This window comes from Ursus maritimus, unplaced genomic scaffold, assembly GCF_017311325.1.
Source record: "Ursus maritimus isolate PB19 unplaced genomic scaffold, ASM1731132v1 scaffold_29, whole genome shotgun sequence".
Lineage (NCBI taxonomy): Eukaryota > Metazoa > Chordata > Mammalia > Carnivora > Ursidae > Ursus > Ursus maritimus.
In genome coordinates this window covers 28,201,329-28,225,212 of record NW_024425452.1, presented here as the reverse complement: position 1 = coordinate 28,225,212, position 23,884 = coordinate 28,201,329, and positions in this window count along the sequence as shown.

The window sequence follows — 23,884 nt, the reverse complement described above, 5'->3', positions numbered from 1 at the left end:
AGATTATAACACACTGAACTATCAAAGGATAACTCTGCTTGTCATAGGAAGGCAAACATTCCATGACATTTGATAAATGTGAGTCTTAGACTTCTGGATACTAGAATTTAACTTTAGGATAGCTCACAGAGAGCAATAATCACACTATTAACCATATACTCAAGCCAGATTATTTCATTAGAATCCTTGAGTAGAACAGTGTCCAATGCAGATTATGTTCTTATAATCCATTTACTTGATTATAACACTCAGAAGTATTATTCAATAGGTGCAGAGTTTCAGTTTTGCAAGATGAAAAGAGATCTAGAGATGGCTGGTGATGATGGTTGCACAACAATATGAATGTACTTAATAGTACTGAACGGTACATTTAAAAATGGGTAAGACAGTAAGTTTTATGTTATGTTTAATTTACCACAATAAACAAATTGGAAAAAAACCTACATTAGTAGACATTAGTAGGAATACACAAAGTATGGTACAGAATCAAACCAACTCATGTGTTAAAATTATTATGTAAAATTTAGTAGGAGTCATGAAAATGTAGGTATTGAATTTAGCACAGAAATGAAGGAATGAAGCAAGAAGAAAAGTTAAACAATGCAGTTTTATCATCTAGCATTAAAAACCTTATATGTTATAGGGCACCAGAGTGGCTCAGTCCACTAAGCACCCAACTCTTGATCTTAGCTCAGTTCATGATCTCAGGCTCATGAGAATGAGCCCTGCATTAGGTTCTGTGCTGGGTGTGGAGCCTACTTAAGATTCTCTCTCCTCTCTCTCCCTCTCTCTCTCCCCTTCTCACCCCTTGCACACTCTCTCTCTTAAAAAAACCTAAAAAACAAAAAACCCTTATATGTTACAGTAGTGGCATTAATAAACTCATGCACCTAGAAATAAATTGAAGCATAAAAATATAGTCTGATAATATAAAGAAACCTTATATTTCTATGTATATGAAATATTTATATGTATTACAAAGAATTTTCATGTGTCCTATTCATTTTTGTACCTTGTGCATGAAGGAATAATTTTATATATCTGATACACTCTCTCAGGAGACAGTTCTCCATGTTTCTGCTCAACTAATTGCCTTTGCTCTGGATTATCTTTTTTAAGCTGGTTGTACTGAGAACAGCCTTGGAAGACACCAATACTGTCTCCCTTAGAACAAGAAAAGGTTTGCTTACAGTCTTGAAAGATTTCTCTCTTGAGAAAAAGACAGGCGTGTATACCACCCATCATAAGAGATTTGAGTTCCCTAAACTCAAGGTTCCTCTCCTTTCATGCAATTCACTGCACACACAGGTATCATTCTGCTTCCTTCATGTCACCGTGTGAGAATTGTGGCTTGGAAAAATGGCACAAAAATGTGGATACTCCGGCTGCTGCTATTGCTATGAGTGATAAACTGTCCTTTGTCTCTTATCCAGGAATCTCGTGTCTTCAACCAGCATCCCTGAAACTGTGGCACACTAATTTGTTGACTTGTGATTGGGTAAAATCTCAGACCCTTGTTACTCTATGTGTTTTAATGTACTGAGTAATGTTTAATACTGAAAATATAAAAAGGAACTGAAAAATGCATTTTATCCCTAATTCTCTGGAGAATCTAATTCTATTTTACAGTTCTTCCCGCAAACATTATGAATGAAGTACCACAGATACTCTATATGAGTTTCTTCAGTTATGCTTTTACTTCTGATTTCTTGATTTTTATTCATTTCCCCAAAAAGCATTATATCCCTGCTTGATGAAGTTACCAAAGTTTAAGTATCCCAAGTTCATATACCTACAAGTGATCCAATTATATGTGGCTAAATTGAGAGGGGAGGAGATTGCATAATACAAATATGGTTTTCTAAAGCTGCCATCATGAACAGGGACTCTGGAATGGGCAGATTCTATTTGAAAAGGACACTTATATCAGGCATCAAGACTGGCATGTCTCTTAGTAATTCACTCTGTTTAAATGACCTCAGTAGCAGTTTTTACATGTCAATTTCTCTATGTCTTAATTTCTTTGTAACAAAAAAGTAATTACAATTCAATAGACAAACTATATCTATGTTCTGAACACGAATGAATATAGTTTACTTTTTTAGATAAAAGGCATTATAGATTGAAATTCTTATTTGATTTCAACACTCCTCCTGAGGGACCACCTTTGTTTCCGTCTAAAGAAAATATAATTTGTTCCCAGTAGGGAGGCATTTCCCTGTCCAGTACTTGATGGTACAGGATGAGTATGACATCTCTAAATTATATTTTCTCTCACTTTTGATAATTTATGAATTTTATAAGTCAATGTCTTAACTAGTCTCTTAGCAGACACAGATTCTGCAATTCACCAAGCTTCTATTTAGATTCCCTCACTCCCCGCTGTTTAATTTTCATTAAAATAAGTTCTTATAAGCATTTTACTAATTTGAGTTCAATAAGTATATGACAATTATTTAATATCCATTTATATAGCTCTTTGTTACTAATTTTCTTGAGGACTTTATTAAAAATATCATACAAAAATAAGCCGTGTTTTTTTTTGTTTTGTTTTTTCATTTTTTTCAATTTGGGACAACTGCCGTATGGAAGGAAAACGGTAAAATTAAGAAAATCTGAGGCTAAAGTAATAAAGTACAGGTAGTTTTCAATTTTGCCTTGAGCTAGACAAAAAGGAAGCCAAACAACAAGCTCCTCTAATACTGTATAAAAATACAAACAAAAAAAAAAAGGAAAAAAAAGTCACATTCAAGAGTTATCTCCTTAGTCTTGCCTAAAGCCCTATTTTTCTGCTGAAAAACCTTTCATGCCCAAACTCTAGTTTTGAAGGATTCCCTTTATTTTGAAGACTAGAATCATACCTTAAAACAAAGATTTACAGAATGCATTCCTCATGAAATTGATCTTTAAAAAATCCAGATTAATTTATTTCACTTTATCAAAGAATTAAATTTTTTATTTTTAACAGTTTTTCTCCTTCTAACATCAGAAAGCATAACCCCAAATTTAATGTTCCACTGAAGTAAGTAACTACCTCAAGGGCTTGCTCTATATCTTTTATCCTTCTAAATAGTTTTTGTATTCTTATCTCTTTCTGTATTATCACATTCTATTAAATTTAAAAAGCATATTTAAGGCATTTTTACCATTTGAATATCTCTGAATCAACAGTGTGCTTTACATTCAATGGCATCCTGGTCGTCCTTCAACATCTACTTTCATTCCACCCAGTGAGGTGCTCTCTGCCTTGACATCCGTCAAAGATATTCTAGTTCATATGTGCCCTCTTGTGCTCTGGATTCTGGTAGAGTCCTTGAATGGGATGCTCCAGCAAGATACCAGAGAAAATTAGTCAGAGAATTCACTCCCTCATCTCTCTATTAACAAGATTTGGTATGGCAATAACTATATTCCTCTACCTAAGACCAAAGCTCTTATCTGGCTGATATTCTTCTAGGACATAGGTTCTCATTTTTCCTCCAGCTCTTCAAACTCAAGGTTGCTAAAGGCTTCCAGCTGTTGCTAGATCCTGGTTGCTTTGTAGCCCCTTGTTCATTTCCTTAACCTTCCCACACTTTTAGGTAATCTCTTTCCCTTTTTGAGTGTGCTATTTCCTTTCTGATAGGATCCTGATTAATACAATATGTTTTTGCCAGAAGCAGTCTGAGGAAACAAATGTCAAATGGAATTCATATGTCATCGATGATTACATTTACTGGGGAAATGAGACACTGGTGATTCACGGCATGCACTGGCATCATAATTACTCAATTTGTCACTAGTAATGGTAGGAATGGAAAACAAAGAGAAGGTAAGGCACTGGAAGATTGAGGGGCTGAAATATATGACCACTACTGTGATAGTGGTGGTTACAAGATTGTTGGGTAAGATGGCTGCCCTGATTGCCCTTGAGAAAGTACACAAAGTAAAGTTTTGCTGAAAGCCATGAATACAAAATTAAAAAACCTATATAAGCTTTAAAGGAATATAGTTATGTCTGTAATAGCAAATCATTTATGAATGAAAATCAAGTTCAGGTATTAATAAAAAGAGGTGCAGAATTGCAGCATCAATTTTCAATGCCCTTCTGCTAAAGAAGCATCCTCGTTAGTGGAAGCAGTCTCTCCTCCCCCATCTGAAAGAAAATCATACACCAATTTCAACTGAAGAATTTGTCTTATAAAGTCATACAAATTCTCCTCAGGAGCCTTCCTTACCACCTCCTCACCTCCATGCCCAGAAATAATATAATTAGAACCCAGAATAAGCCAGAAGATAGACTAGATGTGCTCTTTGAAGACACTACTTATAAACCAAAATTGGTGGGATCTTGTCAATTTGTAAGTGTAGGAGTTCTGAGAACATGTATGGCAGCAAATTTCCAACATGTTAAATCAGGGTTTAAAATACTATGCTGGGATAATTTCATTTAAGTGAGTACACTTAAGTGAGTACATCCTTACCTAGGATTCAGGATTTAATGTGTTGGCTCAAGCCAACACATTAGTAGTGTCAACAGTCTACTGGGTTGGTTAATTGAAACCTGGACTCAACAGTGTCTACAGTGGACTGAGATGCCAGAACTCCCTTGTCATACTGAGAAGGAAGGAGTTCTAGGGCTTAAGGAGATAGAATAGAGCCATTACGTACAACCTAATAAATCATTTCTTAAATGCATTTTGTAGAAGGGCCCATAGGACACTGACAACATCGAGACATGAAGAAATGTATTACTGAGAGGCCACCAGAGTCCTTGAAAACTCTGCAGACTAGAGATGGGGGAGGAACGCACACTGAAAATTATTTCCCTGATATAAATGAGAATAATAGGATTCCAGAGCAGATAAATGCTGGATAAGCAACTGTCACCATCCGAGTAGAAGGGGTTGATTGAGGCCACAGAGCAATTTGAACTGCAGGGTTCTGTGGCAATGGCTGCTTGAACATGGTGTCCTTAAGGATAAATGAATGGTCAGACTATCAAGCCCATAAAGATACTTCTCATTGAAAATTAGTGGAAAAATTAGTGGAAAAAATAAATGAAAATATAAGTTCAGATACAGTAGTGGGAACTCATGGGCTCTTCCTCATTTTAGAAATCTGAATCCCTTCGTATGAAAGGGAGAATACGTCTAATTTGATGAAGGACTCTGCTGTATAGATTCTTTGAATCTTCTTAGAAGCTATCTCCAGAGGAACAATCAGCTATTTGTTAAAGTGTCTATGATTAAAGGAAGTGAAATACCCAGACTTTGTAAGGGATATTAGATATTGGCTCTGAACTGCTACCAATATCCACAGACAGCAAAAAGCCTTCATGGACAATTGGTCAGAGTTGGGGCTTATGGCACTTAGGTGATGGAGGCTTGGCCTCAGTTGATCTCATCTCTCCACAGTTATTTCTCCAACCCAGAATTCATAGTAAGAATAGATATAATTGGTAACTGACAGACTCTTCATTGGTTACTGAGTCAATAGAGCAATTACTCCTTTTTTATGGGAAGGCCCAGAAAGATGTTCTTAGAACTATCTTTTACCCACATCACTGTCAAAAGTAGACTAAAACAACACTGCATTCCTGGTGGTATTGTAAAGATTAGTGCCATTACAAAAGACTCATGGATGTAGAGGTGGTGATAGATCTTATATCCCTGTTAATGTATATTTTGACCACTGAAAAATTGAGATGGGTCCAGTTTATAAACAATAACTATGAAATTATTATGATCTTAATCAGGGTTGATACCAATTTCAGCTGCAATTTTGAAACAAAAACAAAAAAAGCAAATCAGTTTAGCCCCTGGCTGCTAAGAAGCAGCTTTTAACCTAGGAAATTCTTATTTTATATCTCACATGATAAAGATAATCAAAAGCACCTTGTCTTCTTATGTCAGTGATAGTATATCCTCCATTTCATATCTCAAGGCAATATCATCTCCTCTGCTCTCTGTCATTATAGAGTCTACCAGAAACAAAAACTCTTCTTATCCCATAGAACATTACAGTGGCTCATTACAGAGGCATAAATTAGGAGAGAATCCTATAATTATCTAGAGTCCCTGCTGAAGTAGAGTCACTATAGGGGTCTGCCAAACTGTAAAAATTTTAGGAATTCAATGGTCAGAGATTCTTCTAATCTTTTTACTAGGTAACCCATAAGGCTTCCATCTTTGAGGAGAGACATCAAGAAAAAGAAGGCTTTTTCCAGTAGGTCCAGAGTCACAGGCCAAGCTGCCCTAACTCCTGGACTTTATAACCCAACAGAACCAATGGCATAGGCAATGCCTGGGCAGACTGAAAGATTCTAAGGAAGCCCTTGCAAACCTCAATAGGGGCCTTAATGCGTAAATCTCTAGAGTTTTAGAATGAGGCCATACCATATTCTACTCACAATTATTCCCTGCTTGAAAAGCAGTTTCTGGTGGCAATTCAGTGTTTGATCATGGCACAGCAAATACCTGTGCTACCTAAACTCCCCATCCGGACCACTGTTACTGATCCATCAAATTTAATGTGCAAAGCAGCATCCCATTTTATGGCACCTGGCCCCAGCTGCTCCAGAATGCAAAACTAAACGTAATGAGTACTTATGGCCACATGGGGAGTTTCCTGGAACAGAGGAAGGAAAATGCAGGCCGGGAATACAGATGAGTCTTCATGAAACGTGGAATCAGCTGGAAGTGAATAGTTGCTGCATTACCTCCTCAGTTAGGGTGGCTATGAAATATGACAATAAAAGGGTATTCTCCTCATTGGAAGAATTCCACATAGGTATTTGGTTGTTTATTTGACAGCTGGGAAGAGATGACCTGACGTACGAATCTATACTTATTCAGAGGCAGTTCTTAACCTGTTGATGAAGAACTTACATCGAAGAATATTTGAAGATGAATGCGATAGCACAAAGAGTTGATTGCCAAATCAGATTCACACAAATCAGAAATACTACTCAGTATCAACACTTACATATAGTTCAAAGGATAATCAGTAGGTAGAGAGAAGGACAGAAGTTCTTCATGGATTCAACAAGTCTGGTTTAAATATTACAAGTGTCAAACTTCCAAATGCAAGGAAAATTGCTAACTTTATGTTATGGCATCATTCCAGGTCAAAGTCAACCAGATACTTTGAGGCATATTGATTACATTGATCATCTTCTACAATACAGAGAACCTTAATTTGTCTTCATGGGAAGGGATACATATTTCATATTTATACCCACCTTCTCTACCTACAAAATTTTTAACATGACCAGTGTTTTCGGATTTACACAGATCCTTGAGATACTAAACAAAATAGCTTCTAAGCAAGGAATTTATTTTACAGTAAAGAAGGCATGCAGAGATGCCTGGGTGGCTCAGTTGGTTAAGCGGCTGCCTTCGGCCCAGGTCATGATCCCACGGTCCTGGGATCAAGCCCCGCATTGGGTTCCTTGCTCAGCCCGAGCCTGCTTCTCCCTCTCCCTCTGCCTGCTGCTCCCTCTGCTTGTTCTCTCTCTCTCTCTGTCAAATAAATAAATAAATAAATAAATAAATAAATAAATAAAATCTTAAAAAAAAAGAAAAGAAGAAGAAGGCATGCAATGGGCTTATGATTAGAGTATTCACTGGTCTTATATGTGTACCAACACCAGAAGCAGCTGAATTGATAAAAAGATAGAATGGCCTATTGAAGTCTCTAGTATTTGTCATCTAGGAGACAACACTGAGAAGTTGAGGTATGATCCAACAGACTATGGAAAATGCCTTAAGCCAGCAACCAATACGTGACACTATTCTTCCAAAGACAGAATGCATGGATCCGGAAATCAATGGGCGGAGGTCAGAATGCAATTCCCTTTGGGTTTCAATATCCTTTGTTATGTTCCTGGAACAGAGGAAGGAAAATGCAGGCCAGGAATACAGATGAGTATTTGGACATAATACCTTTGGACATAATACCTTCATTAAACTCTTCTCAGTTACTCGCTTGTATATTATCTGTTTCCTGTCTAAACCCTGATCCAGACATATGACAAGTGCATATTTTTAATATGTAAGCTAACCCATATCTATCTATCTTTTGATCTATGTTATCTCCCCTTCTCTCTTTCTTTTTCCTTATTATTGACCTTTCTTTTGCTCTTGTTCTTGTTCTCCTTCAACTATCTCCACATAACACAACAAAAATAGTAGGACACAAACCTGATTTTGCATGAAATGTATAAAATAATAGTAAAGATTATCCTTTATATGTAAAATGTTGAATACGATAATTGAGAAAAGAGCTTTGGAATTATCTAGATTAGTGTCTGAATCCTCATTTTGCCATCATGAAGCAAGGTTACTTGAATTCCAAGGCTGGTCAAGATGTAATGAATCCATTACAGCCTATCTACTCCACTGATTACAAATCTCTGGACAAAATATTAAGACCAAATATCTGAGAATTCCAAACAGTTAAAAATAACAAGCAGATTGAGGAGGGGCATCAATGCTTGAAGAACAATCTATAACAGGGCTAAGTTTTTGAATTTTTTTTCTTTTATCTTGGCTTTAACCCAAAGAGAGCCCCAATGAAGAACTGTGCAGTAGGATATGGGGTGCCAAAACCCAGAGAGAAATCTTGGCTTTCTGGCCAGAGGAGTGGGAAAGAAGTCCCTGTGAGTCAGAGTATATGGGAAGTCTTTTTTTTTTCTCTCTCTCTCTCTCTCTTTTTTTCTTTTTGCACTGTCCCAAAGGCAATTCCATTCATGGAGTTATCCAATGGTCCCACATGGTAATACCACAGGCATCTAAAACCCTGATAGAAAACGCATATTTCTAACCAGAATACCAGAAAAAAGTAGGTTCCTATGGCCTGAAAGTGTTGAAGGAATCTCTGAATTTTTCTATTTTCAATCATTGCTTTGCCTCAAGGGGACCTCATTCAGGCAGAACTGTGGGGCAGCATGGGTGGCTGAATCTCAAAGAGAAATACCATGTTCCTAAACAGAGGCCTGGGAAAAGAAGTCCCTGGGGCCCAGAGGGTATAAGAGAAATTTCCAAGAGGAAGAATCTGTAGAAGGGGAATTCTTAATCTTCTCCAAACTGACACAAGTTATGAGCTCATTTCCACGCTATGATGTACAGAACATACAGAAAGAAGCATGGAGGGAGGGGATTGAGGGATGGGTAAAATGGGTGAAGGGGGTGGAAGATACAGGCTTCCAGTTATGGAATGAATAAGTCACAGGAATAAAAGATATAGCATAGGGGATATAGTCTATGATATTGTAATAGAATTGTATATAATTCTACAGATGGTAGCTATACTTGTGGTCAGCATAACATAATGTATAGAGTTGTGAATCAGTATGTTTATACCTGAAACTAATATAACATTGTGTGTCAACTATACTCACATTAAAAAAAAAAAAAAAGCAGCAGCAGCATAGAAAGGGCTTTGAAAACTAAACTGGCATTGGAACTACTGCTCACAGAAGAGACTGGGCTTGTGATCTGAACACAACATGATTGTCTGCTAAAACATAATACAACATTTTCTGGAGAATTTTAACAGGAGTCAGAGTCTTAAAACATAATATTCAAAACATCTAAGATATAATTCAAAATTATTTAACAACAATGAGGACCAGCAAATCTGACTAATTCTAAAGGGGAAAAGCAGTCAGCTGATGCCAACCTCAAAAAGACTCAAAAGTCAGAATTTTAGGACAAAAATTTACTTTTTTTCTTTTGTGTTTTAAAATTTTTTTATTTAAATTCAATTTAATTAATATATACTGTATTATTAGTTTCAGAGGTAGAATTTGGTGTTTCATCAGTTGCATACAACACCCAGTGCTCATTACTTCAAGTGCCCTCCTTAATGCCCATCACCAATTACCCCATCTCCCCAACCGCCTCCCCTCCAGCAACCCTCAGTTTGTTCCCTATATTTAAGAGTCTCTTATGGTTTGTTTCGCTCTCTATTTTCCTCTTATTTTATTTTTCCTTCTCTTTCCCTATCTTCATCTGTTTTGTTTCTTAAATTCCACAAAAAAATTTAAATCAACTATTACATCTGTGTTCCATGAGATAAAGTTAAACACTTTAAATGAATGGAAAGATAGAAATTCTCATCAGATAAATAGTATTTTTAAAGATCCAAATGGAAAGATCAGATCTAAAATACAAAATATGATAAAATATAGAAAAATAAAATTAAAAAAAATTACTGGATGAGCTAGATAGCGGAATGGAGATATTAGAAGAAAAAGTCATTGGACTTAAAAATAGACCAATAGAAATTATTCAGTCTTAAGAAGAAGGAGAAAATAGCCTTTTTCTAAAAAATAGGCACCCAATCTCAGAAGCCTTTGAGATAATATCAAAAGGTCTTATATTTATGTCATTGAGATCCTAAAGGAAACGGAGGAAAAAGTTGTGCAGAAAAATTATTTGTTATGGGAAACAAATAATCAAATCAAAAAATGGGCAGAAGATATGAACAGACATTTTTCCAATGAAGACATACAAATGGCTAACAGACACATGAAAAAATGTTCAAAATAATTAGCCATCAGGGAAATTCAAATCAAAACCACATTGTGATACCACCTTATGCCAGTTAGAATGGCAAAAATTGACAAGGCAGGAAACAACAAATGTTGGAGAGGATGTGGAGAAAGGGGATCCCTCTTACATTATGGTAGGAACGCAAGTTGGTACAGCCACTGTGGAAAACAGTGTGGAGGTCCCTTAAAAAGTTAAAAATTGAGCTACCCCATGATCCAGCGATTGCACTACTGAGTATTTACCCCCAAAGATACAGATGTAGTGAAGAGAAGGGCCATATGCACCCCAATGTTCATAGCAGCATTGTCCACAATAGCTAAATTTTGGAAGGAGCCGAGATGCCCTTCAACAGATGACTGGATTAAGAAGCTGTGGTTCATAATACAATGGAATATTACTCAGCCATCAAAAAGAACAATTTCACAACATTTGCAGCAACATGGATGGGACTGGAGGAGATAATGCTAAGCAAAATAAGTCAAGCAGAGAAAGACAATTATCATATGGTTTCACTCATTTATGGAACATAAGAAGTAGGAAGATCGGTAGGAGAAGAAAGGGAAGAAGGAAGGTGGGATAAACAGAAGGGGGAATGAACCATGACAGACTATGGACTCTGGGAAACAAACTGAGGGCTTCAGAGGGGAGTGGGGCGGGGGATTGGGATAGGCTGGTGATGGGTATTAAGGAGGGCACGTATTGCATGGTGCACTGGCTGTTATATGCAAGTAATGAATCATGGAACTTTACATCAAAAACTAGGGATGTACTGTATGGTGACTAACATAACATAATAAAAAATTATTATAAAAAAATTTAAAAAATTATTTGTTAAGTAATGGCCAGTAGTTTTGCAAAGCTAGTGAAAGATATAAATTCACAGACAAAAAAAGATCAGTGAACCTCAAACAGAATTCACTGAAAGAAAACCCACCCAGACACTTCATAATGAAATTGCTATAAAGCAAAGATGAAGATGGGGCAACTCTTTGGCTCAGTTGGTAAAGCATGTGACTCTTTGTCTCAGGATTGTGAGTTCAAGTTCCACATTGGGGCTCCCCTATGCTAAAAAAAAAAAAAAAAAAAAAAAATTGAAATAGCCAAAAAAAAAGATACATTACACAAGAGGAACAAAAATTCAAATAATCATGGATTTTTTTCACCAGAAAACATAAAGGCCAGAAGATGGTAAAACATCTTCAAAATGTTATAATTTAAAAAAATGTCAACTGAGAATTTTGTTTCTAATGAAAATATCTTTCAGGAAGGATGACCAGATGAAGACATTCTCAGAGGAAGTAAAACTAAGAGAATTTTTCACCAGTAGACCTCTGTAAAATAAATTCTAAAAAGAGCTCTCTCCAGGCTGACGGTATATGATGCAGAGAGAAACAAGGAAATCCAGGATAGAAAAAAAATCCAACAGAAATGGCAAAAATCTGAGTATCTGTAATAAATTTGCTTTTTCTTTTCTTAGGTTCTTTAAACTATGCTTGAGTATTGCATATAGTAAGTTATATAAAAATTGTAAAGATGAGGTTTACAAAACATATAGATATAATACATTATAACATCTAAAACACAAAATGGGAGAGCAAAAGTATCTATATGATTGTAAGAATTCATATTTTACTCTAAGCAGTAAAATATTAATTGTAAGTACACTATTAAAGGTTACATATGAATAGTATAATCTCTAGAACAGCCACTAAAAATATAATGCAAAGAGATGTAGCCAAAAAGTCAATAAAAAATTAAAATGGAATACTAAAAATTATTCGGAAAATACAAAAGAAGGCCAAAAAAGAGCAACAGAGAAACAAAAAAGAACAAACAGTAAATAAATGACAAAACAGGGGTGCCTGGGTGGCTCAGTTGTTAAGTGTCTGCCTTCAGCTCAGGGCGTGATCCCAGAGTCCTGGGATCGAGCCCCACATCGGGCTCTCTGCTCTGCTGGGAGCCTGCTTCTCCCTCTCCTACTTCCCCTACTTGTGTTCCCTCTCTTGCTGGCTGTCTCTCTCTCTTTCAAATAATTAAATAAATAAATAAATGGCAAAACAGAACACTGAAATCCAACAATACTGATAATTACATTATATGCAAATGGCCCAAAATGCCATGTAAAAGATAGAGATTCTTAAAATGGATTAAAAATATATGATCCAATAATGAGCTGTCTACAATAAATTTACTTCAAATGTAATTATATGGGGAAGTTAAAGTATGTAGATGGGAAAAGATATAATATGAAAACCTGGATCAGGGGCGCCTGGGTGGCACAGCAGTTAAGTGTCTGCCTTCGGCTCAGGGCGTGATCCCGGAGTTCTGGGATCGAGCCCCACATCAGGCTCCTCTGCTGTGAGCCTGCTTCTTCCTCTCCCACTCCCCCTGCTTGTGTTCCCTCTCTCACTGGCTGTCTCTATCTCTGTCGAATAAATAAATAAAATCTTTAAAAAAAAAAAAAAAAGAAAACCTGGATCAAAAGAAAGCTAGAGTAGCTATCTAGACATGGGACAAAGTGACCTCAAAACAAAGAAAATTCTAAGGGAGAAAAACAAAACAAAACAGGACATTACATAAGGAGAAAAAGATCAATTCACCTGGAAGATACAACAATCATGAATGGTCAGACATATAAAAAATGGTTTCAAAATATATGAAACATAAATTGAGAGAACATAAAGGGGAAATAGCCAAATGCAATTATACTAGGGAACTTCAACACTCCTCTCTCAGTAATCAATAGAAAAAAGTAGACCAAAAAAAAAAAAAAAATCAGCAAGGGTATAGGACAAGATCTGAACAAAACTATCAACCTGTTTGAACTAATTAACATTTAAACCTCTAAAACATGTTTATTTAATTGAGCACGAAACATTCACAAACATGGACCATTTTCTGCATCATAAAACATACTTTAACTTATATAAAAAAACTATAAATATCCGGGTATGTTCCCTGACCATGACAGAATTAAACTAGAAATCAAATACAGAAAGAAACTGGAAACTTCTCAAGTAGCTTATTTAAACAAATACTTCTATATATCCTGTATGCTTAAGAAGAGTTCTCAAGGGAAATAAGACAATATGTTGAACTGAATGAAAATGAAAATACAACATATAAAAATGTATGAGATATAGCTAATACCGGGCTTAGAAGGAAAGGTATTACAATAAATGCTTACATTATAAAAGAAGTGTTTCAAATCAATAGTGTAAGCTTCCACCTGAAGAAACAAGATTTAAAAATTTGCATATTAAACCAACAAAGCAAGAAGGAAATAAATATAAAAATGTAAATAAATGAAATTGAAAACAGAAAAACAATATAGAAAATCGATGAAACAAAGGACTTGTTTTTTTTTGTAAATCCGTAAAACTGTTCATTCTCTAACCAAATTTATGAGGAAAAAAGAAAAATACACAAATTATCAATAACAGAATTGATAGCAGAGACATCACTACAGACCCTCATACATGAAAGTGATGATAAGGGAATACTACAAACATGTCTGTGGTCATAAATTTAACAACTTATATATAAAATGGTCCAAATTACCAAAACTCATTTAAGAAGAAATAAATAACTTGGATTATCTTATGTCAACGAAATTGATTTCCTTCTTAAAAATTCTCAAAAAAAGGAAAAAGATCCAGGTTCAGATGGTTTCCTTGATGAATTCTAACACTTAAGGAAGAAACAGTACCAGATTTATACAGTATCTTGTAAAAAAAAAAAACAAACAAAAAACCCCCCTCATTTTATGAGGCCAGCACTACCCTGATACCAGAACTAGACTAAGAAATTACAAGACATGAAAACTATAGCCTAACATTCCTCAAGATTATAGACTCAAAAATTCTCAATAAAATGGTAACAAATCAAATCTACCAATACATAAAATAAATAATACTTTCCAACCAAGTGCAATTTATCCTAAGAACACAAGGTGGGTACAGTATCTGAATATTAATGTAACATAATATGTTAATAGTCTAAAAAAGAAAGACATATGATCATATTAATTGGTACAGAAAAATATCTGACAAAAGTCAATATCTACTTATAATGAAAACTGTCAGCAGAATAGCATGGAGCACTGGGTGTTAAACGCAAACAATGAATCATGGAACACTCCATCAAAAACTAATGATGTACTGTATGTGGACTAACATAATATAATAAAAAAATTTTTTAAAAAAGAACAGAAATAGTAACTTTCTCAACCTAATATCCTATCCTTTTATTCTTCATCCCCTTTCTGGTTCACTGTGTCTATTTTCAGGCATATGTACAATAATTAAAGCCTTTTATTCAGCACGTACTAGCAGAGTATGCTAAATACTTTATATACATTTGTGAATTTAATTCTTAAGGTAATTGTATCATATGTATGTATGCATATGTGTTTGTGTGAGAATACATGTGGAATTTTCCCACTGAATTGTCTTTGCACCTTTGTCAATTGCACATGTCCAAACTCATCAAATTGTATACATTAAATATGTGCAGTTTCCTGTATATCAATTAAACTTCAATAAAGCTGTTATAAAAAAGAACAAAGAATTCAGAGTTAGCTGTCAAGGTGAATGAAGAAGAGAGAATGGAACTGAAAGTCACCCCAAAATTTTAACCATCTGGGCTCCAGATGTAATGTCCTGTCTAACCAGTTTCTGACTAAAATAAGAACAAAGTGAAAGAAAGGCTCCCCGTTTTCTCAGCAGAAAGCTACTGAGAAGCCAGAAAACAAGATAAAATACACTTAAGATTGTGTGAGGTTAAGAAACTGTTATCCTTCAGGCATATCATCATGCCCAGGGGAATTAGTAAATTTATAAGTATACACTGATATAATTTCCCTCATTCTTTATAGTCAACCCTGAGTAAAACTGGCAAGATCAATTTTGAATCAAATGAGTAAATAAAAAATGAATGAAAAATCATGTAATAATCCAGGACAAGTTAGATTTAAGCCACTCGCTTTCACTGTTGGGAAAAAGGAAAAAAAAAAAAAAGCAACAACAACAACAACAAAAACTTTAAGAATCATTCTAAGCAATTGATCTGAATATAACCACCACTCACTTTTTTCTGTGTATCAGTCCCGGTCACCATCATTGCTTTCACAAATTCTTGCATATACTTGGATTTTTACAATTATTATATGCAATTTCAGTAATTTTTAATCTACACTGTTTCCCCTGTATTTGACATAGGGTAGTAATTTTATCATTCATCTCTACAGCTCCATCATATAGCACAATGCCTGGCAAGTAATAATTAATGAATAGTCATAAAATGAAGAATGAATTATGGTATCTGCTTTACATATCTAAAGTATTTTCCATCTCTCATAATAATGATAGCTGTTCAATATAAATATTGAGTGCTTACAACGAACCAGATACTATTCTAACTATTATACATAACATTAACTCGTTTAATACAACTATACTATGAGGTAGATACATACTATTATCACTTTTTCCAGATAAAGAGTACCTGCAAATGCTTAAACAAATGGGTCATTTATTTTTACTTGTTCAAAGAGAGATAAAACAGGAAGAGTTTACATTTCTCCCTCCAACCCCTTTGGTAAGTATCGCTGAAGGAAAAAAAAAAAATGACTTGATATTTCTCCTGGAGTACCACTTTTATGACCTGCTCTACTCAGTAGCTAGAGATATCAGCAGACCCATAGTCAGGCAACCTTTCAGTAGAAATCACTTATGGAAGAGCCTGTTTCCAGAACACAAATCATAATATTGAGACATAGTAAACAGACTGGTTGTTGGTTTTGTCCAGAGTTTACATATGTGAAGAGGAGCGTCTAAATGAGATTTTAGAAACAATGAGTTACCGGAATAGGTCCAAATAACCTGTAGAAATACCAAAAGTATTTACACGTTTAATTCCGTATGCACCATATAGAATGTTTCACATTCTTACTGAAAGTCTTTCTTCTTTCTCCATTGGAACTTAAATTAGAGCCATGCTCTTGCTTCTGGCCCACTTCTTTCATGATAGTATCCTGTTCTTATAACATCTTTCGTTCTTTACCTGTTGCAACAGCTGTTGTACTTCCTATATTCAAATATCATCCTGATATTGAAATACTATATAAGGATTTATGATACTTAACTATTGAAAACTTTGCTGTGCTCATCTGTAACACATATTTTTGTCTTTTACACATTCTCTTTTTAATTGCACCATTTGTCCATTACCACAAACCTACTGACTACGAAAAGAGAAGCAATTTCTGGTCTACTGAGATTGGGCAGTTGTTTGTTACAACATAAGACCATCCTATATTTACTACCATAGAACTTACCTACAGAAGAGGATGAAACGGGTTAGAAACATATGACTTAGAATCAAACAAAGCAACTGATCTGATTGGTTCTGATCTGTTCTAAGCAACTGATCTTCAAGATGTCTCTTGAATCTAATAAAGTATTTGATAAAATGGTATGAGCCCTGAGATTTGCTTTAACATATTTCAGTTAATGGGATGCCTGGGTGGCTCAGTTGGTTAAGCGTCTGCCTTCAGCTCAAATCATGATGCCGGGGTCCTGGGATTGAGTCCCACATTGGGCTCTTTGCTCAGTGGGGAGCCTGCTTCTCTCTGCCTGCTCTGTCTGCCACTCCCCCTGCTTGTGCTCTCTCTCTTCCCGACAAATAAACAAAATCTTTAAAAAAAAAAAAAAAAGAAACATATTTCAGGAAAAAAAAAAGCTTAAATAAAAGAAACAAGTATGCCAAGATCTTGATCATTGTTAAATCCAGGTGATAGCTATTCTCTCTTTTAAGTATATTTGAAAATCTTTATAAAGCAAAATTTGAGGTAAATCTCTAAAAAAAAATAACTAAAATAAAATGTATATGAAGAAATATTATAAAATACTTATTTTGATTGGCATGAAATAAAGATACTAATTGGTAGTAAATAAAAAATGTTGGAAAAATAGTATTTTTTCAGGGTTATTTTGTTACTGCCTGAGAGATATGCTACAAAGCACATATAATTCCTTAGTCTTCCTATTGACCTAGATAAATACACCTCAACATCATTTATCAGTTGATTCATAATTATTAATTTGGCATCTTGATATTGTGAATGGGTGGCTAGTCTAATAGCTGGAAAGATTTATTCCCTCTTTTTAAAAAAAAAAAAATATATTGATGCAGTATCATAGTCAATGCCCTGGCCTTAAAATAAGAAAGATTAGAACGATCAACATATATTTATTAAGACCCAATATGCAACCCATTAGAGATGCAACTGTGAATACGACCGAGTACACGCCCTTAAAAAACTAACATTCCAGTTGTTGCCTTACGTGTTCTGTGAGCTTGAGGAAATTGTTTCATTTTGTTGGGGCTCCATTTCTCATCTAAAAAATTAGGTTAATCATGTCAATTGTAGAACTGTAGAATTGTTGTAGAAATTAAATGTGATATAGTGTATTAGTCTGGGGTCTCCAGAGAAGAGATTTATTGTAGGAATTGGAAGTTCCACAACCTGCTCTCTGTAAGCTGGAGAGTCAGGGAAGCCGGGATTGTAATTCAGTTTGAGTCCAGAGGCCTGAGAATCAGAGGGGCCAAAGGTGTATGTAAGTCTTGGTTTGAATCTGAAAGGCCAAGAACCAGGAGCATACTTGTCCAAGGACAGGAGCGGAAGGATGTCTCGGCTCAAGCAGAGAGAGAATCGGCCCTGCTTTTGTTCTATGATCCCTCAATGGATTTAACAATGTCCACCGCCATTGGTGAGGGTCATCTTCTCTAAATTTACATCAGTATAGTGATTCAAATACTAATCTCTACCAGAGACACTCCCACAGACAGACCAGGTGAAACAATGCTTTACCAGTTAGTTATCTGGCATCCCTCAGTCAAGCCAAGGTGACACATAAAAATGTCACATGTGGTATGAAGCACATAACAGCCTGGAACTCACCATAACTTTTTTATTTTATAATTTATAGATAACTATGTTGTGAGTTTGTTATCATGAAGAATTATTTCACATCTTACTACTTCTCACTGAATTAACAAAATAAAATTTCTGATCCAATGAAGTTGAGAAAATATGTTGTTTTCTGACAATGTTCAAATTTATAAGACTGATTCATGTAGATACATAGTTACTATTTCTTGTTTTTTTTTAAGATTGATTTATTTATTTGAGAGAGAGAGAGCACACGCGCACAGAGAGGGGCAGAGGGAGAGGGAGAGAGAAAATTTAGCAGACTCCTCGCTGAGCTTACAGCCTGACGCAGGGCTCAATCCCATGACCCTGAGATCATAACCTGAATGGAAACCAAGAGTCAGCTGCTTAACTGACTTCACCAGCCAGGGGCCCCTATTTCTTGTTTTTTAAACTAATGTTCTAAGAGCAGGCATAGTAAATATCAGAAAATTAGAATTTATCTTCATGTTCAGCCATAATGTCTTGGATTTCTGAACAAGTAATTTAAACATCTTTGTGACTTTATCCAGTTAGAGTGAGGGGGACTGTAAGGTTTATGGTAACTCAACTAGTGTATTACCTAGGCTACTCATACTATATTCTCAAAGGAAAGTTCTCTATTAAAAACTCATACAAGTACTTTCCTTTTCATTTGTTTAAAAATGTTGAGGAATTATTTAGTGTTGGGATACACATACTTGTCTTCCTTCCCTCCTTCCACTAGTTCCTGTTGGCAGGCTCAGAATCCCCTTTTCACAAAAATTTCTCAGATAAACAATGCCCAAAATATGGATGAACACTAAAATATTAGTTAACCAAAGTTTTCCTCAAATATTGTCAAACACGCAAGTATTTGGATGCATGCAGATGATTTACTAAAATTCTCAGACGTGGTTTCATTTAAATCATTTCATTTGAATCTCATTTTATTTTAGAGAGAGAGTATGTGTGATGGGGGAAAGAGGAGGGGCAGAGGAAGAGGCAGAGAGAGAATCTTAAACAGGCTCCACGCTGAGCATGAGGCTTGATCCCACAGCCCTGAGATCATGACCTGAACCAAAATCAACAGGTGGACGCTTAACCAACTGAACCACACAGGTGCCCCTGAATCTCATTTTATATTAAATAAAGTAGCTCTAAAAGTTTTCTAGATAACCATGAAAAGAGCATTACATTTTGTTCATCAAACCAAGGCAATCTTCTGTGATTTATAGAATGATATTCAGATACTGTTGTTAAATATATTACCTGGGTTGGAACCCAAGTGGTATCTTTATCATTTTCTATAACCATAGTATAGATAGCTGCACAGTTCTGATTTAATTCTATAATTTTTTAACTATGAAATTAAAAGAAATGTACCTTTCAAAGCCCAAACATCACCCATAGAAATAGAGTTTCAGAAATACTTGGGCATTAGCACAAAGATTTATTTTAAGGTACTCATTGCAGCATTACTAACAACTAACAATAGGTGGTGGTTAAATAAACTACGGCATATCCATATTGTGGAATACAGAAGCTTAGATTTTCACCCACTTTCAGCTAATCAACATCCATTGTGGTGAGTCAAACAACAGCTTCTCAACCCTGCTTGCCATCACATGACTTTTACTGTTCCTTATGTTTGGATTTCAGAACAAATAGATTTTCAAACCCTTAACTATTTATAAAAATATATACCACCTGAGATATAAATTGTGACAACCATTATAAAATATGAGAAATCTGTATGTAGTCCTATGAAAAGAATGCCGACAAATTTTAATGAAAATAGAAAGTTGCAGAATGAGAAATACATTCTTTCACAATTTGCCCAAGAAAATAGTTATACAAACCTATGTGAATGCATATGTAAATACATAGAAATTGAGTGGAAGAATGCTTGTCAAACTGCTTATCACACTTATCTCTGGGTAGGTAATGGATCACAGATGGATTGGGAATCAGATAAAGAAAAGGAAATAGGGATGACAAGGTGTTTTTATCTTTCTCTTTATAGGTTGCTTCATTGTTTTAATTCACTGCAGTCATTATCTATATAATGGAAAGAGACAGAGTAAAAAAGAAACACATGTGTAACAAACCAGAACTAAAAACAGAGGAGAAGATGCAGTCTTGACGGATCACTAGCAGGTCCGGAATTGCACTTTTATATAGGAAAAGCTCAGGGGCTACAGTCTTAATTGAAAAAGAGCTCTGAAGCCTTTTTTGCAAACTAATGTACACAAGATTGAAAAATAGCCTAGCTTTCATATCAAAATTCAGGAGACTGATTGAAATTATGAAGAGACTAGAATGAGGTCATTCCTTGAGAATCACAAAAATAAAAGAAGTAAATGAAGGAAAATACAGCGTAACTGAAGAGGACTTGGGTGAAGAGCTGTTCCGTGAAGGGCAAGCATGCCTGGAGGAATGCTGGGATTGTCGCTCTGGAGAAGCTAGTTCAAACCATCATTGCCATGGCTTCACTCTCTAAATGGAACATATAAACGGGCTGGGTTGGGTGAAGAGGGTTGGGGGAATGTCTGCTTTATTACACTCAGCGTCGTTTTAGACTACCTTTCTATTTGCTTATAAAGAATTGCCTGGTATAATGTGCTGTATCAGGGAAAGCTGACCTAGTGTCACATTACCCAGGGCTCGCAAAATCTCTTTGAGCCACTAGTTTTCCACTTATAAAATATGGAAAACAAACCTACCTCACAGTGTAATTCTGAGTGTCAAAGGATATAAAGTATGTGAGAGTGGTCAGAAAGTCACAAAGTGCCATACAAAGTTTATCTATTATTTAAAAGGAAAAGATATAAAGTTCTATGGATGTCAATATCGAATTTGGTACAAATCAGAACAACATAAGATTCTAAGTGCAACATGAAACTGAATATAAAATTTTGTTTACTTGCTCAGGCCTGCAAGTTAATTTTTTTACAATATGTGAAATAAAAACAAATAAACAAAATGTTCGGAACAGTTGAAAAACTTTGTAGTGGTGATTCTGTTGGGCTTAAATTAGCCCTCTACTTTTTCATTACTGAAGATTTTCTCTTTTCAGTTGGAAAAGAACATGCATAATAACACCAATCAATTGTGGATTTACCCAAAACACTTGATTATACGCTCAGAAATTTTCTTCACAGCATGCCCCCCTTAATTTCCTTATTCTAATGCTCATTAGATTATGGAGGATTTACTAGCACTTTTGTGATATTTAATATCACATAGTACTTAACTAAGCATAAGAGGAAAATAAGATCACTTCATTAGAGAGAAAATTGATTTTCCAAAAGGAAAAAGCTTTTTTTTTTTGGAAAAATAGTACCATGTCTTATTTCTGTGACAACGGCAATGTAAAAGATTAAAAGCGCATGCTAAATGTCCCTCAAAACATTTTCAGTGATAGCATCATTTTAAAAAGTGAAAATCAAAGTAGCAAAGTCTTCATATCAATTAAGCAGGTACTTTTTAAAAATATGATTATAAAAAGCAGTTTATCATGGATTATTTTGTCTTGTAACATTTATTGAGAATTTACTATTCTAGGCTCCATGTTTTCTGCTATATTATGGACTATGTCATTTAATCTTACAATACTTTTATAAAAGAAATTCTGTTTTTATCCCTAGTTGATAAATTTAATAAAATCCTGTCATAGAAGGCATTTGGCAGGATCTATAAAACTATTAAAAATGGTATTTACCTATTAGCCCAGAAATTCTACTTATTCTAGAAATATACATACTCACATATGATATGAAGAATGTAGGGGATTGTAGCTCAGTTTGTTATAGCAAATGATTAGAAACAATCCAAGTCTCCATCATCAGAAAAATGGTAAAATAAACCATAACTCTACTCCAATCATCTAATGCTGTTCAATAACCCAACTCAAAACTTAGTGACTTAAAACAATATTTATTTTTTGCATGCATCTGCAATTTGGGCAGGGCTCAGCGAAGACAGGTCATTGCCAATCCATGCAACACCAGCTGAAGTCATTTGACTGGGGGCTGGAGTAGCTACTTTTAACTCGACTTACTTACAACATCTGGCAAGTAGGCACTGGCTGTCAGCTGGGGACTAAGATGGGGCTGTGAGCCAAGGGCCATGGTTCCTCACCACCTAGACTGCTTGGCTTCCTCACAGCATGGCAGCCAAGTCCAAGCATGAGCACCCCACAAGAACCAAAAGAAAGCTAAATCTTCCTTCACATGTAGCTTTCAAAGTCCACAGTATTGTGTCCATCTAAAACACACATTCTCCCATATTCAAAGGAAGGTATAATCTGTCATATTTTCTAAGATACAGTAAAAAAAATTAGATAAATCTAGATTAGCAAGTTTGTCATTCTATCGTGAGCATAAGACAGACAGGAAAATAATAATATATGTTTGTACTTACATTTGCGTTAGGAAGTCCAAAACGTTATATAAGTGGTTATGATTTAAGTGAAATGTGAAGGCGTAATCAGGCACAGTGATAAAAATGATATTTTAAATTTTATACATTTTTGTATTATTTTGATTCTCGAATAGTGTAAATATATGCTCTATTCAATAATTTTAAAATGCGTGTGTGCATGTCCAGAGATACTTCAAGAAGGAACCTATACACGTTCACCTCGGCAGTAAGTTATAGAGTTGAAAATTAAAGTTGAAATATAAATCTGCGCTCTTAACCACATTGTTATTCTGCCTCCCTAGACGGGATCAAACTCACTCTCCAGATGGAGGCCCCTCTACTGCAAGTACGAGTGCCCGACAAGCTGGCCTGTGGACAAACTTCCCATAGAGAATGACTGAGTTAGCTGCTCGCACATTCCTTATCGCTGCAGACCTGCCCGATGCCTGCTCCCCTCCACGTTGAATCTAACAGACAGCATTGATAATGGAATATTTTACTGGTTAAAAAGAGAAAGAGGGGGCACTTAGGTGGCTCAGTCGGTTAAGTGTCTGCCTTTGGCTCAAGTCATGATCCCAGCGGAATCAGAAGCAGGCTTCTCCCTCTCCTCACTACCTCTCCACCCCCATGCTGTCTCTTGCTGTCTCTCTCTCTCTCAAATAAATAAATAAAATCTTTAAAAAAAAATGAGAAAGAGAAAAAGTGATTCCTGAGAAGAAGCAGTTTTATACTTGCAGGATTTTCAATAGCTAAATAACAGCTTCTTCAAAGATCACATGTTCGAGAAATGAGCAATATCTGCTTCACGTATCTCATTTGGACTGTCTGAAAATCCCACATCCACAACTAAGTTTGTTGTCAGCATTATTCGTTTTTCAGTAAGAGCAAAAGACAAATCATCCTTATATATTTAAAAACACCAAATATAAAAAGCGGTCTCATAAGGAAAACAAATTGCTCACCACAAATG